The 13,634-nt window shown below is 40.2% G+C and overlaps 1 protein-coding gene across 1 annotated transcript in view; it reads left to right on the top strand.

Annotated features, from left to right (window-relative positions):
- DEPDC1 (DEP domain containing 1) overlaps positions 1 to 13,634 on the top strand; it is a 31,888-nt gene that overhangs the window by 18,008 nt on the left and 246 nt on the right. The gene's annotated exons all lie outside the window — the stretch shown is intronic.

Genomic DNA, 13,634 nt, shown 5'->3' with positions numbered 1-13,634 from the left:
CACTGGGCTTGCCCAAGATATCTTATTGATGCAGCCTAAGATCACATACATTGACTTCTTGACCGCTGCCTCAACATATTTGCTGATTGTGACCTTGGAGTCCACTCAAACCCCCAGGTTTTTTCAAATAAACTGCCTTGATCCACTAATTGTACTTTCAGGTAGAGTTTTTTGGACCCAGGTAAAAGACTACATTTATCCCTCCGTAATCCTCCACCCAAATCCCTATCTGCTTCTGTGAGGGTGCAAAGCTGTAGGAATTGTTTGATGGTCTTATACCATCTGAAGGATCAGGTGCAGATCGGTGGGCTCCCTCTCCAGGCCTGCGTCCACTTGCTGGCCCTAATAAGGCTCTCCTATTCTGCCATGGACATATAGATGTCGTCTTTTGTAAAAAATAAATCATTTCAGCCATCTCCCATGTTGATTCTCAGAATTTGAACAGGCTCAAGTGACTCCTTTGGCTGTTTCTCCATACCTCTTTCCTGTCAGGATGATGGGATTGTTTCAAATAAGCTCCCAGCACAATGCTCTCTCTGCAGCACCTAGCACTAGGAGAAGAGGGATTCTGAGCCAGGGGAAGGTCTGCAGTGGAGAAGACCCATGAATACCAATTGAGCTGTGGGGGAGGTGGGGCCAAGCTTGGGGATGCAGCCTCCAGGATCTCAGCAGACGGGAAGAGGATGGGGAGTGAGATTACATAAATAATCAACCAAGAGCCCATCCCAAAATGAGCTCTTTTGGATGAGTGCTGTGTTAGAGGGAGCAACGTGGCCTATTACTAGAGAACATATGATGGAATGCAGGGGGAATGTTTCCTGAATCTGTCAGCAGGCATTTTGTCCTTGGCATCAAAAGCTAGCTGCCTCTCAGCAAGCTCCTCACTAGTCCCTCATGCTGGCCAGTGAATTAGGAGACTGAAGAATGAACTGTCATTTCCTCCTTAGTATTCATTATTCAAAAACATTTGTCACACACTTCCTGATGGTCTCTTTACTGTGAAACAATCTGAAGGTGTCATTGACATTTCCTTGCCCTCAGTTTTATTTCTACTAATAGTCACGATCATAAAGTAATGCGGCTGATCAGGAAAGCCAGCCCATGATCCATTGGATGATTAAGAGATGACAGGATGTGGCCCTTTGCTGGGGTGCCTCTGAGGGGGCAGGCACGTTCCCCAGCCCCTCACTAAGAGGATTTTTTCTGCTTTACTTTGCTCCACAAAATCTGTGGTTCATTGACAACAGCCACCTTGCTGTCCTTGCATTCAGCACCCCTCTCCAACTTGGAAATGCCTTCATCCTCACTGCTGCCTCTTGGCTTCCCTGATTCCTTTCAAGCCTTAGCTGAAATCCCATCTTCTGCAAACGTTCGTTCCTGACCCTCTTACACCTAGTGTCTTCATTCTGAGCATCTCCAGCTTCTCTCGTCATCTCATTTGTACAGAGTTGTTTGCATGTCATGGAATCTGTGCCAAATGTGTGTCCTGGGGCCTGAAGAGGGCAGGAAGCATTGTTTGTGCAAGGTAACATGGCAGCATTATTCGTAATAGTATACACCAAAACATGGAAACACCTAGATGCTTTCATGATTGCAAAATGACTAAGCAAACTGAACAGAACAAAATAATTATTTCCTTTGTTGTTGAGTCATTTTTCAGTCACATCCAACTTTTCGTGACTCCATTTGGGGTTTTCTTGGCAAAGATACTGAAATGCTTCACCATTGCCTTTTCCAGTGTGTCCCCATTTTACAGATGAGGAAACTGAAACAAATAAGATTAAGTGACTTATCCAGGGTCATGCAGTTAGTAAGCGTACGAGGCCCGGCGCTGTCCAGAGTGCCACCTAACTGCTTCTGGATTACTTGATAAGAAATGGCAACTTGAAGACTCCAGGGAAATATGGCAGGACATCACAGTGGAACAGAAAGCAAAATGCTAGTATGTGCTGTCCTTACACGTGGGTTTTGATTTTCTCCAAAGACTCCATGCTCTTGGAGCAGGGAGCTGACTGGATTTTTAAGGCTTGGGTCCATGGTGCCCGAGCTCTGGCAAGCCTCCAAGCACAGCCTCAGTGACAGGCTGCTTCAGCTTCCCAGCAGCCAGCCCACCTCGTGGGGCAGGAGCTGCCTAGGTTTGAATGCTTTGGCTCTGCATGGACAATGGAGGAGGCTAAAGTGATTCTGTCTCCTACCCCCAGAGGAAAGCGTTTTGCAGTACTCTGGCTGTGTGTAAATAGAAGCTGGTTTGGACAGTCCTGTGAATGTGTTTAATTAATGGAAATGTATTTTAAATAGTAATAGAAGCAACACTCCAGACCTCAAAAAGTGCACAGGAAATAAGAATTCAGAAGGGAACCTGAAAGCAAATGGGATGTTTTTATTATTATCTTGTTAAATAAAGGTCACATGCTATTTTTTTCAATAGCAATCAAATTCCTTCACCCTTGGACAGTCTATCTTAAAGTACCCTTCTCAGAATCGTGTTTTTAAAAGCATGAAATAAAATACAGGGGATTACAAAGAAAACCAATCATACTGAAATAGTTATCAAAATTTTTTAAAATGTTCCCTAACCCTAGATTAAGAATGCCTGTGTATGTTTTCATGTGTGATCGTTTTTTTCAAATTTGCGTATTCCAGTGTTCATTCTTAAGTTTACAATGCCTGTTTAAAGCTGCTCCCTTCACTCCTTCTCCTTCTCCTCCTCCTCTGTCTTCTCTTATCCCACCTCCCACCCACACAAAGATGAAGCAAAAAGGAGGGGCAAGGAAATACACAGGCTTGACTCAGAAATAGGGAAGGAAGGAAGGAAGGAAGGAAGGAAGGAAGGAAGGAAGGAAGGAAGGAAGGAAGGAAGGAAGGAAGGAAGGAAGGAAGGAAGGAAGGAAGGAAGGAAGGAAGGAAAAGAAGGAAGAAACTCAGTCCTTGACTTCCTTGGTCCTGCCCTACTGCCAGACCCAAAGTAACCAAATGCTTCCTAATCCTGCATTCCAAGGGATATCTCTTCTCTATTCTCTGCGTGCCTTCTTCTCTGACTTGGAACAGGGAAGAGTGATACAGACCCAGGTTCCTTCTTTTAGAAAGCCTGAGTTACTCAGAACTTCTCTGAATACTAAATCGCCAAAACAACACTAGCTAACATGTATTTGGTGCTTTAAGACTTACAGAGTGCTTGGCAGACATCAGCTCACATGATCCTCATGGTCCTTTGAGGTCTGTGCTGTCATCCTCCTCCTCTTGTAAATAAGGAAGCAGCTTCAGAGAAGGTGGGCTGCTCAGCCACGCAGCTAGTCAGTATTTTAGGTAAGATTTGAATTCAAATCTTCTAGGTCCAAGTCCGGAGCTTTATCCATTAAATCACACTGCCTTGTAGAGAAGGTTCACTTTACTACCAAAGCAGAGAATGGAGGGGATCATTGTAGCCACAAGCTGGGTAACTGGGGGTGGAGAATCATGTTACCTCCATTACCTGAATCTTCGAGGGGAAGTAGGAATTGTTGATCCTGATCATCCAGAGGATGTCCTCCATTGCCTGCCTGCTCTGGGCATGCAGGAGCAGTTGAGCAAAAGATTCTGTGGGATTTAAACAGCTCCACTGACCAGATTGAATGCCAATTTCTGTATTTACAGCAAAAGATTCAGTATCATCTTCATAAGCCATTTCACAGCTTTAATGTACTTTTAAAATAATTTTTTGCAAACTAATTTACCAGTCTAGAAAGTCTGAGGATTAGAAGCCCCCAATTTGCTTTTTTCTTAGCTTTCCTTTCAGACCATGAGATAAGCAGACTCTGAGATTTGCCCAAGTAATTCAGTAACCTGGCTTTGGGCCCCCACAAGGCTTCATTAGCCAGCATTTTGTTTTCCCTCAACCACCTGGCACATTTCCGAATGTCTGCCTGGATTTACATCCCTGACGCTCACTTCTAAATAATGACTTACACTGGCACATGAGCATCTCTTTGTGGACTTCATTTCCACCATGCTTACGATGCAGTCTTGTTCTTTTGAGGGAAATCCTCTAGACTTAATTTCCCAGAAGGTTCTGGATGCTATGACTCTGTGATGATACCAATGAATACATTTTCTGATTCAGTGAAAAAGCTGAGTGTGGGAGGCTTACAAATGACTGTGAGAATCTCAGGAAAACCTGGTTATAGGAGGTGATGACAGCCTCAGAAAAAGATAGAGGGAGAAACACCTGGGCTTCACAAACCAGGCCATGACATCATCTTGTTCAGCTCCTGGGGATCAGTACTCTCTAGACCAGGGGTGTCAAACTCAGGTATAAATAGACTAGTAACCCATACATAAGGATTTCTAAGAGCTCCTATTGACATAGAAAACCACAAATTAACATTATCCCTGCTGTGTTGGATTTTTATTTTGTTAAATATTTCCCAGTTATGTTTTAATCTGATTCTAGTCACACTGGGGTGTTTTGGGCTTTATGTCTGTTCTAGATTGCCATGACTGACAAGTCAACAAGCATTTTTAAAGCATCTACTATATGCTAAAAACTGGGTATTCAAAGAAAGGCAAAAGGCAGTCTATGCTTTGGAGGAGCCTACAGGCTAATAAGGGAGACGGCATGCAAGCAATAATACAGACAGGATAAATTGGAGAGAGTCAGTGGAGGGAAGGATTAAGGAACTGGGGAAGGTTTCTTGTAGAAGGCGGGGTTTTTGCTGGAATTAGAAGGAAACCAGGGAAGGTGGGAGGCAGAGAAGAAGGAGGAGGGAGTTTCAGGCAAGGGGCAGTCAGAGAACATTCATGCAATCAGGGGATGGGTTATATTGCCCCAGAAACATCAAAGAGGCCAGTGTCACCGAATCACAGAGTAAACTGAGGGGAGAATGGTCTAAGAACACTGGACAAGAGCTGAAATGGTGAGGAGGAGAGATTTGAATAGTATTTGAATGGTGGATTTGAACTGATGCTTCTCCAAAATATTTCAGCATATCTAGGATGCAGTCACAGGTTCCAGAGCCATCTAGCTCAGATCTACATTCATGTTACACTTTAAACACTTACCTTGTTACAATAGGCAGTAAGCCCATTGTATAGATGAGGAAACTGAGGTTCAGAGATGAGCAGATTTGTCCCAAGTCACACTGCTAAATATCACTAATGTTTGGATTGAAACTGAGGTTGACTGATGTCCAGTCCAATGACTCTCCATGACTCCCCATTACCTACACAGTGCATAAAGCTAAAAGCTTTAATTACCACTTTTCCCCATGTACCTTTGTCCTTTTTTCTCTAGACTTTAGAAAGTGTAAATAGTGCAGATTATACTTAAAAGTGTATCAGGTGTACTTTTTTCTGGAGTTAAAGCAGTTGTTAAACATATACCACCACTACCCCCAGTTTTTATTATTATAAATTGGACAAAAATCAACAAGCAAATATTTCTATGTAAAAAAGAGGATTGTATATAAAACTGTGAATTCTGTTACTCAAATAGAATTTGCGGTCCTCTAGGTGACACAGTGGTTAGAGTGCTAGACATGGAGTGTGGAAGACCTGTGTTCAAATTCCACTTCACACATCTATTATCTTTTTGATCCTGGATGAGTCACTTAACCTTTGCCTGCCTCAGTTTCCTCATCTGTAAAATGGATATAATAATGCCACCCTACTTCCCAGGATTGTTGTGAGAATAAAATGAGAGAATATTTGTAGAGTGCTTTCTAGCCCTTAAAGTGCTATATAAATGTTAGCTATTATCATTTTTAAGTTAGTAAATTCATCTTGATAGTTTCAAAGCTGTCCTGTTTGCCTGAGACTTTCTTTGAATTTCTTCGTATTTTGTTCTGGACAGTTGTGAAATATTATCATGACATTTTTGGGGGTGACGGCATTACCATTATCAGTCTCCCTTTCTCCTTAGAATTTCACACCATGCCCCTGCCAAAGCCCTTTTATATAACAAACCAAGTCAAGTAAATAAAAATCCACACAGAGGTCATTTCTGAAAACATCTGTCTCCTTGTATTCCTCTGCTATTTTTTCATATTTGTATGATGGGCTGCTGGAGTCACCTCCCCTTCAGGATATTAGTGCTACGATTTATGATGTGATTTCACACCAATCTCCTGAAATTGTACGGTTGATTATTCCATGGATCAAAGTTTTTTTTAGTTTGCCGAAGTTGTTTTCTTTTCTAATGTTGTTGTCATTATGCAAACTGTTCTCCCGATTCTACATTGTCAGTTCATCCAGATCTTCTCAGTTTTCTCTTTTTATAAGTTTTATGCACCATAATAAAAGGGGTTTTCTTTTAGTTTCCAATTTTTCACCTTTACCAAAAGAATCACTAGAAATGATTTTTTCTATATGTTGCTCTTTTCAGTCTTTCTTTGATTTCTTTGGAGTATAATCCTACTAGTGGCGCTGGGATAAAGATAGGCTCAGTTTAGTGACTTTCTGATTATCGTTACAAATTGTTATTCTATAGTGACCAGACCACTTCACAGCGCCCCTCCCCTCCCCTCCCCCCCCAGAGTGTCTTAGTGTACCTGTCCCTTTCAACAATCATAATTTTCCTTTACTAGATCATCTTTGCCAGGCATGGGTGTGAAGTAAAATCTCAGGGCTGCTTTAATCTATATCTCTCTCATCATTAGTGATATGGAGTATTTTTCAAAAGATTGTTGAGAGCTTGCATGGGTTCTTTTCAGACCTTTTTATTCACAATCATTGATTATTTAACTGTTGGGAAACCTTCGTACTTTTCTGGGCTCAAGTTAAGTAACTTATTCCTGGAATGTTCCCATTTCCTCATATTGACTTCTCATCCAGCTGGCCTAGTTTGAATTCCAAGTATTAATCTACCTCATGGGATTAATGAGACCACCTTGACCTGAGTGAAAATATCATGGTGATTAGTTTAAACTATGTGCCTTTTTTTCCTAAGCAGGAAAGTAAAGAGTGTTCTAAGAAAAATATAAATAAGGAATAAATTAACTCATTAAATGAATGAATGAAAAATCATTTGTTAAGTACTGTTTTCCAAACACAGTGCTAAACAGAAAACAAATTTGCATATTGGTCTGCCCTAAATATCTGCTTTCCAGGGGCAGGAGGGGAGTGGGCATCATGTTTCATAATTAGACCTCTGGTCTCTGGCTACTCATTTCACTGATGAGACTTTCTAAGGGTTTCAAAGTTGTTTCTATTTACAATATTGTTTTCATTAGATAAACTGGTCTCCTAGTTCTCACTTCATATCAGTTCATATAGGTCTTCCCAGTTTCTCTAAAGTCCTCCCCTTCAACATTTCTTACAACATGATATATTTATGTACTATAATTTATATAATATTAATAGACTACCATTTGTTTGGCCTTTCCCCCATTCTTGGGTACCTCCTCAGTTCCCAATTCTCTGCCACTACAAAAAGAGTTACAAATATTTTTGTGCATCCTTAGAGTTTGTTTTACTTAAGACTAACCTCTATTAATCTACCCTCCTTCAAGTTCCCCCTTTGCACTTTTCCTCTTTCCCTCCCAATTTCCTAGAGTGAAATATATGAACTATATTTCTAAACAGGTGTATTTTTCTCTCCTTTGCCCAGATCAGATGAGAGTGAGGTTCATGTATCAGCTGTTTCCCTCACTCCCTTCTTGTCTGTAGAGACTCTTACTATGTGAGATCATTTTCCCTAGATTCCTTCTCCCTTTGTATTCCTCTTCCCTTTCTAGTCTTCTAAGATCATCAAGACGTATCAGAACCACTCCCAGACCTTCTGTCTGACTAGATTCCCTTTATGACTCCTGATGATAATAGGGTTCAAAGAGGACCCATGCCTCATCTCCAAATATGTGAATGTTAGCGATTTATCCCTGTTTAGTTCTTTATGACTGCTCTTGTTTCCTGTGTTTTCACTTCAGTTTCTATGTAGGTCTGGTCTCTTTATTATGAACGCTTGAAAGTCCTCCACTTCATTCAAGATCCATTTTCTTCCTCTGTAGGATTATATTTGGTTTCTGTTTTTGTTTTCTGGGTAAAGCATTCATGGTTCTAATCCTATAGCCTTGCCTCTGGCTTATTTTATTTTAAAAGCTCTCTGGTCTTTTGTAAGGGTGACAGCTAAGTCATGTGTGATTCTGGCCATAGTTCATCAGTATTTGAATTCTTTCTTTCTGACTACTTGTAATATGTTTTTTTTAACTGAATGAAAGCTCTGGATTTTGGCAATAATGTTCCAAATAGTTTTCCTTTTTTTCTGGGGATTTCTGGTGGATTTTTTCTATTTCCACTTTGCTCCTGGTTCTAAGAGATCCAGACCATTTTCTTTTACAATTTTTTAAAATAGGATGTCTAAGGTTTAGAGTTTTTTTAATTTGTTTATTGGATTTGGTTTGGGAGGGGAGGTCATTAAATTCAGGTAGTTCAAAGATTCTTAATGTTTTTCCTACTTCTCTTTCCCAGGTCAGTTGTTTTTATCATGAGATACTTTATATTTTCTTCATTTTTTTTCAGTCTTTTTACTTTGTTTTCATATTTCTTGTTGTCTCATGAAATTATTCCATTTAGTACAGTGTCATTTTTAGGGAGCTTGATCCTTGGCCAAGGATTTGTCCAAATGATTAATTCTTTTTCCAATTCTTTTCTTTCTTAGCTCTCATTTCTTTTCCATTTTTTATCTGACGTTCTCGTTTCATTTATAAGACATTTTTAACTCCTTTTTTAAAATCTTGCTTCATCTTTTCCAGGAATTTTACTTAAATTTGTGCCTCAGCTATGTTTTTCTCTGAAGCTTTGCTTGTGGGTGTTTAGGAGTCATTTTCTTCTTCTGGTTTTCTACGTGAAGTACTGCTGTGATCATAATCACTTTCAATGGCGGAATTCTTTTGTTGTTGTTTTCTCATATTTCCAGCCTGCTTCTGACTTTAGACTTGATGTTAGAGACAGGCTCTGTGCACTTCTGGAAGGAAGGTCTAGGTGGACCTCCTGCTTCATTCTTGAGGCATTGCATTATTTTGGATCTCAGGGACAGCTCAGGCTGGGGACCTGCAAGCTTTCAGTGCTCCCAATGTGGTCTGATCACTTCCTCCTTATACTCCAACTTCAACCTGTACCCCCAGTTTGAGTTCATTTCCTGACCCAGGTTTGGATCAGACCAACAGCAGGTGCTGTTGGACTTGACTCCTCCTACCTAACCAGGAAGAAGATCTGTTGATTCAGAGCAAGGGATTTGCGTGCTCCACTTTGATCTGGGGTTCCTCCCACGCTCATTCTTCCAGAGGCTTCAGACTGATCTGGAAGCTAGAACTGAGACCTCTCTCTATTCCTAGGTGCTACGTCACAGAGCTATTGCTATTTGCTTCTGAACTGGATTTGTTCCTCAGTCAAGACACAGCTTAGGGCCTGAGGCAGGTTCCCCTTGGGCACAGGTCCCTTCCTTGGTCTGTGATAGATCTATGACCTAGAAATGGGTAGTGAGTGGCAAAGTTCCCACATCCTGAATGTGGACTTGGTGCTGTGGGAAAAGCTTTTGGAAAAACCTCCTCTTGCCTCAGTGCACAGCCTCATCCTCTTCTGTCCCTGAGCACTGGAAGATTCCCCACATCCTGCTTCTGGCTAGCCTCCGTCCCTAGGGACCCCAGACACTCCCCTATACTGACATGGGCTGGAAAAATTGACTCATTGGGATTTGTTCTTAGATTTCCCCATCAAGATGCAGTCTGGCACAATTTTTTAGATTTGTTTGGTGGGGTTATTTGGGGTAGGGGGAGGATGGTGTATTTCTCCATGCTAGACTGAAGTCTTAGCTAGGCGATCATTTAAGGACAATCTGTACTTTAGGGAGATTAGATGGTGTCAGGAGAGACTTGAGGCAGGCAGACCCCAACAGCTATGGCCATAGTCAAGGCAAAAGGTGACAAGGGACTGCAGCAGTTTGGTGGCCGTGTCAGAAGAGAAACAAAAGGACTTGGCAACTGATGAATGTGGGGAATGAAAGAGACGAGGAGTCTAGGAGGATGCCTTGAAGCCTGGGTGACCCACTGAAGGATGATTTTGTACAAAAGAAAATCCAAGAGAATACTCAATGACAAAGCAAAAGAAATCAGCCTATAGCCTTAAATAGCTACTGTAACAACAAGTTTAAATGGAAGTGGCTCATGTGCTGGCCAGGAGTTGAAGCTGAATGATGATAAGGAGCAAATCCTTTATTGTGTTCATTTATAACTTAGTTAAATGAAAGAGAAAGAGAGACCTGACCCCCTGGTCTGGGGCATGAGGACAGAAGATTGAGTGGAAATCAGACCTTCACCTTTGGGTAAAGAAACCAAATTGTCCCAGATGAAAATTCTTTCATACATCCCTCAACACTTAAAGCAACCCCCTATCATTGTACAATGGCTTCTTGCAATGCATAGTGTTCCATATGGAAGCTTATGTAAAGTCTCTCCAGAGGTTACTGAAACCTAGACTAACCCACTACTCACATGCATCCCTGCTCATCTACAGGAAAAGTCAAATGGAGTTCTGCCCTCGACCAAAAATACAGAAGCCTAGCTTTAAAAGAAAGCAAATAAATTCAGAAGAGTCTCAAATGTGAGGGGCTCACAAATATTAAGAACTTTAGTGTGATAGAAATCATCCCCTTGTGTTCAGGATTAGCCCCCAAATATCATCCATAGTTGGGCAAGGCAAGCTCTTCCCTTTGCAGAGACATGGCTTTCTTGCCTGTGTCTTTAAAATGGCTTTCCTTTCTAAATCAGACCACAACATGGCCACCCATTGCAAGCTTGTTTAGCCACTTCCAGGTTCCTTTTTTACACAACTTGTGTCTTTGGGAAGTTGGGATTGTTGAGGATTATTCTTTCTCTCCTACTAAACTGTTAAGTATGGGGCTCTCAAAACATGGAGCCAATTGTTCTGGTGGCTCTAACATGTATTTTTACACATCCTCAGTAATTGAATTCCTCTTCTTTTTGAATATCCTCCTACCTCCATTCAACTAAGCAGAATTGGTCAAGATTTCAGAACCTATTTGGTTTTTCATAGAGTCACAGGTGTAATGACACAATACATGTAAAGAGAGAAAAGTTCCAAAGTGATCAGCTGCTTAGGAAATATTTAGTCCAAATATATACCAGCAAAACTCACACTCTGAGTGAATAGTCACACTCTGGGTGACTATTCATGAAAATATAAATTTCCCAGTTTAACAGAAGAAGACATAGAGTGTTATATAATTTTATCTTAGAAAAATTGAACAAGCTATCAATGAGTTACCTAAGAAAAAATTCCCGCAATTATTGCACAACCTGAAATTCATGATGAAAAAATAGTCTAGACTTCATAATCATCAATTTCAAGAAATTATAAAGGAAAATTTAGAACCAGAGGGTAAAACAAAAATTCAAAGAATCTACCAATCATCTTCTGAAAGAGATCCCAAACTCCCAGGAATATTATAACTAAATTCTAGAGGTCCCAGGTCAAAGGAAAAATACTTCAAACAACCAGAAGGAAACAATTCAAATATCATGGAACCATAGTCAGGATGACACAAGATTTAGCAGCTTCTATGTTTAGGAGAAGAGGGCTTAGAATATGATATTCCAGAAGACAAAGGATCTAGGATTGCAACTAAGAATCACCTACACAGCAAAACTGAATATAACCCTTCAATGAAGAAACAACTATCACTCTTTGCAGATTATATGATGGTATACTTAGAGAACCCTAGAGAATCAACTAAAAAACTAATTGAAACAACAAAGTTTGGGGATATAAAATAAACCCACATAAATCATCAGTATTTTTCTATTTACTATCAACAAAACCCAGAAGGAAGAGGTAGAAAAAGAAATTCCATTTAAGATAACTTCAGACAATATAAAACACTTGGGTACCTTCCTATCAAGACAAACCCAGGAACTATATGGACATAATTATAGAACATATTTCACACAAAGATCTAAACAATCAGAAAAATATTAATTGCTCATGAGGAGACCAAGTCAGTGTGATAAAAGTGATGATACAATCTAAAGTAATTTACTTATTCAATGTCATGCCAGAAAACTACCAACAAATGTTTTACAGAACTAGAAAAAATAAATTCATCTGGAAGAACAGAAAGGTTGAAGATATCAAGAGAATCCATGAAAAAAATGTGAAGGACGGTGGTCTAGCCATCCCAGACCTCACACTGTATTACAAAGCAGTAATCATCAAAACAATCCGATACTGGTTAAGATGGCAGTGGATTAGTAGAATAGATTGGGTATACAATACGCAGTAAAAAATAACCAGAATAATCTAGTGTTTGATAAAACCAAAGATCCAAGTTTGGGGGGTAATAACTCACTGTAGGACAAAAATTGCTAACAAAACTGGAAAGCTGTTTATAGACCAATATCACATACCATATACCAAGATAAGATCAAAACGGGTGCATGATTTAGACATAAAAGGTGGTACCATAAGCAAATTAGGAGAGCAAGGAATAGTTTGCCTGTCAGATCTTTGGACAAGGGGTAAAAATGATCAAATAAAGCTAGGATCATGGGAAGCAAAATGGATAATTTTCATTATATTAAACTGAGTTCTTGCACAAACAAAATCATTGTAGCTAAAATTAGAAGAAAACCGAAAACCTGAAAAAAAAATTTTCAATTGATTTTTCTGATAAAGATCTCACTTCTCAAATACTTAAGAAAATAAGCCAATAAGAGCCATTCCCTGATTGGTGAATGATCAAATGATACAAAGAGTAAGATTTTAAAGAAATCAATCTTTCAATAGTCATATGAAATGCTAGTAATAGTCATATTAAATTTTTTTCTGAATCACTAATAATGAAATGTATATTAAGACAACTCTGAGGCACCAACTCACACATATCAGATTGACTAAGATGACAGAAAAGGAAAATGACAAATGATGGAAGGGATATAGAAAAGTATGTGCACTAATATACTGTTGGCAGAACTGTGACTTGTCCAACCACTTGGAACAAAGGGCTATAAAAATATGCAAGAGCTGAGCAATATTGCCACTAGGTCTATACCCCAAGGAAATCAAGGAAAAATAAAGGATGTACGTGTACAAAAATGTAGTCATTCTTTTTTCTTCAGATGGCAAAGAATTGGAAACTGAAGGGATACTCATTAACTGAGGAACAGCTGAACAAGTTGTGCTATATAATTACAGAATACTGTTGTGCTGTAAGGAATGATGAAGGGGGCAGTTTCAGAGAAACCTGGGAAAAATTAAGCTGAATGTTTAAGCAGAAGAATTGGAAAGAACATGATCGTTACCTTTAGACATTATTTAAACATGGAATGTAAGAGTTATCCTATAGAGATTAGAATGATTCTCGCAGTAGATAAAGATGGAGATGGATTCTGTTCAGAAGGAGGAGACAGGGACAGACTCGATCCCAGAGACCCTGGTGGCCCTGTTCTGCAATAGAGAGGACCTGGAACCTGGCGCCGGGCCCTGAAGGTCATTGGTACTCCTCCCTGACCATTCAATGGGGAAGCCCCAGGAGGCAAGGACGGCAGCTGGTGCCAGTGAAATCACTGTCCCTCCAGTGTGACTCCTAGGCCTGCCCCACCCCCACCCTCCAGTTTCTTTGTCATCCACCTCTCCCTGGGAAGGATTGA

This window comes from Notamacropus eugenii, chromosome 2 (genome assembly GCF_028372415.1).
Source record: "Notamacropus eugenii isolate mMacEug1 chromosome 2, mMacEug1.pri_v2, whole genome shotgun sequence".
Classification (NCBI taxonomy): Eukaryota; Metazoa; Chordata; class Mammalia; order Diprotodontia; family Macropodidae; genus Notamacropus; species Notamacropus eugenii.
The sequence above is the reverse complement of the archived record's forward strand: the minus strand, read 5'-3'. Positions and strand labels throughout refer to the sequence as shown.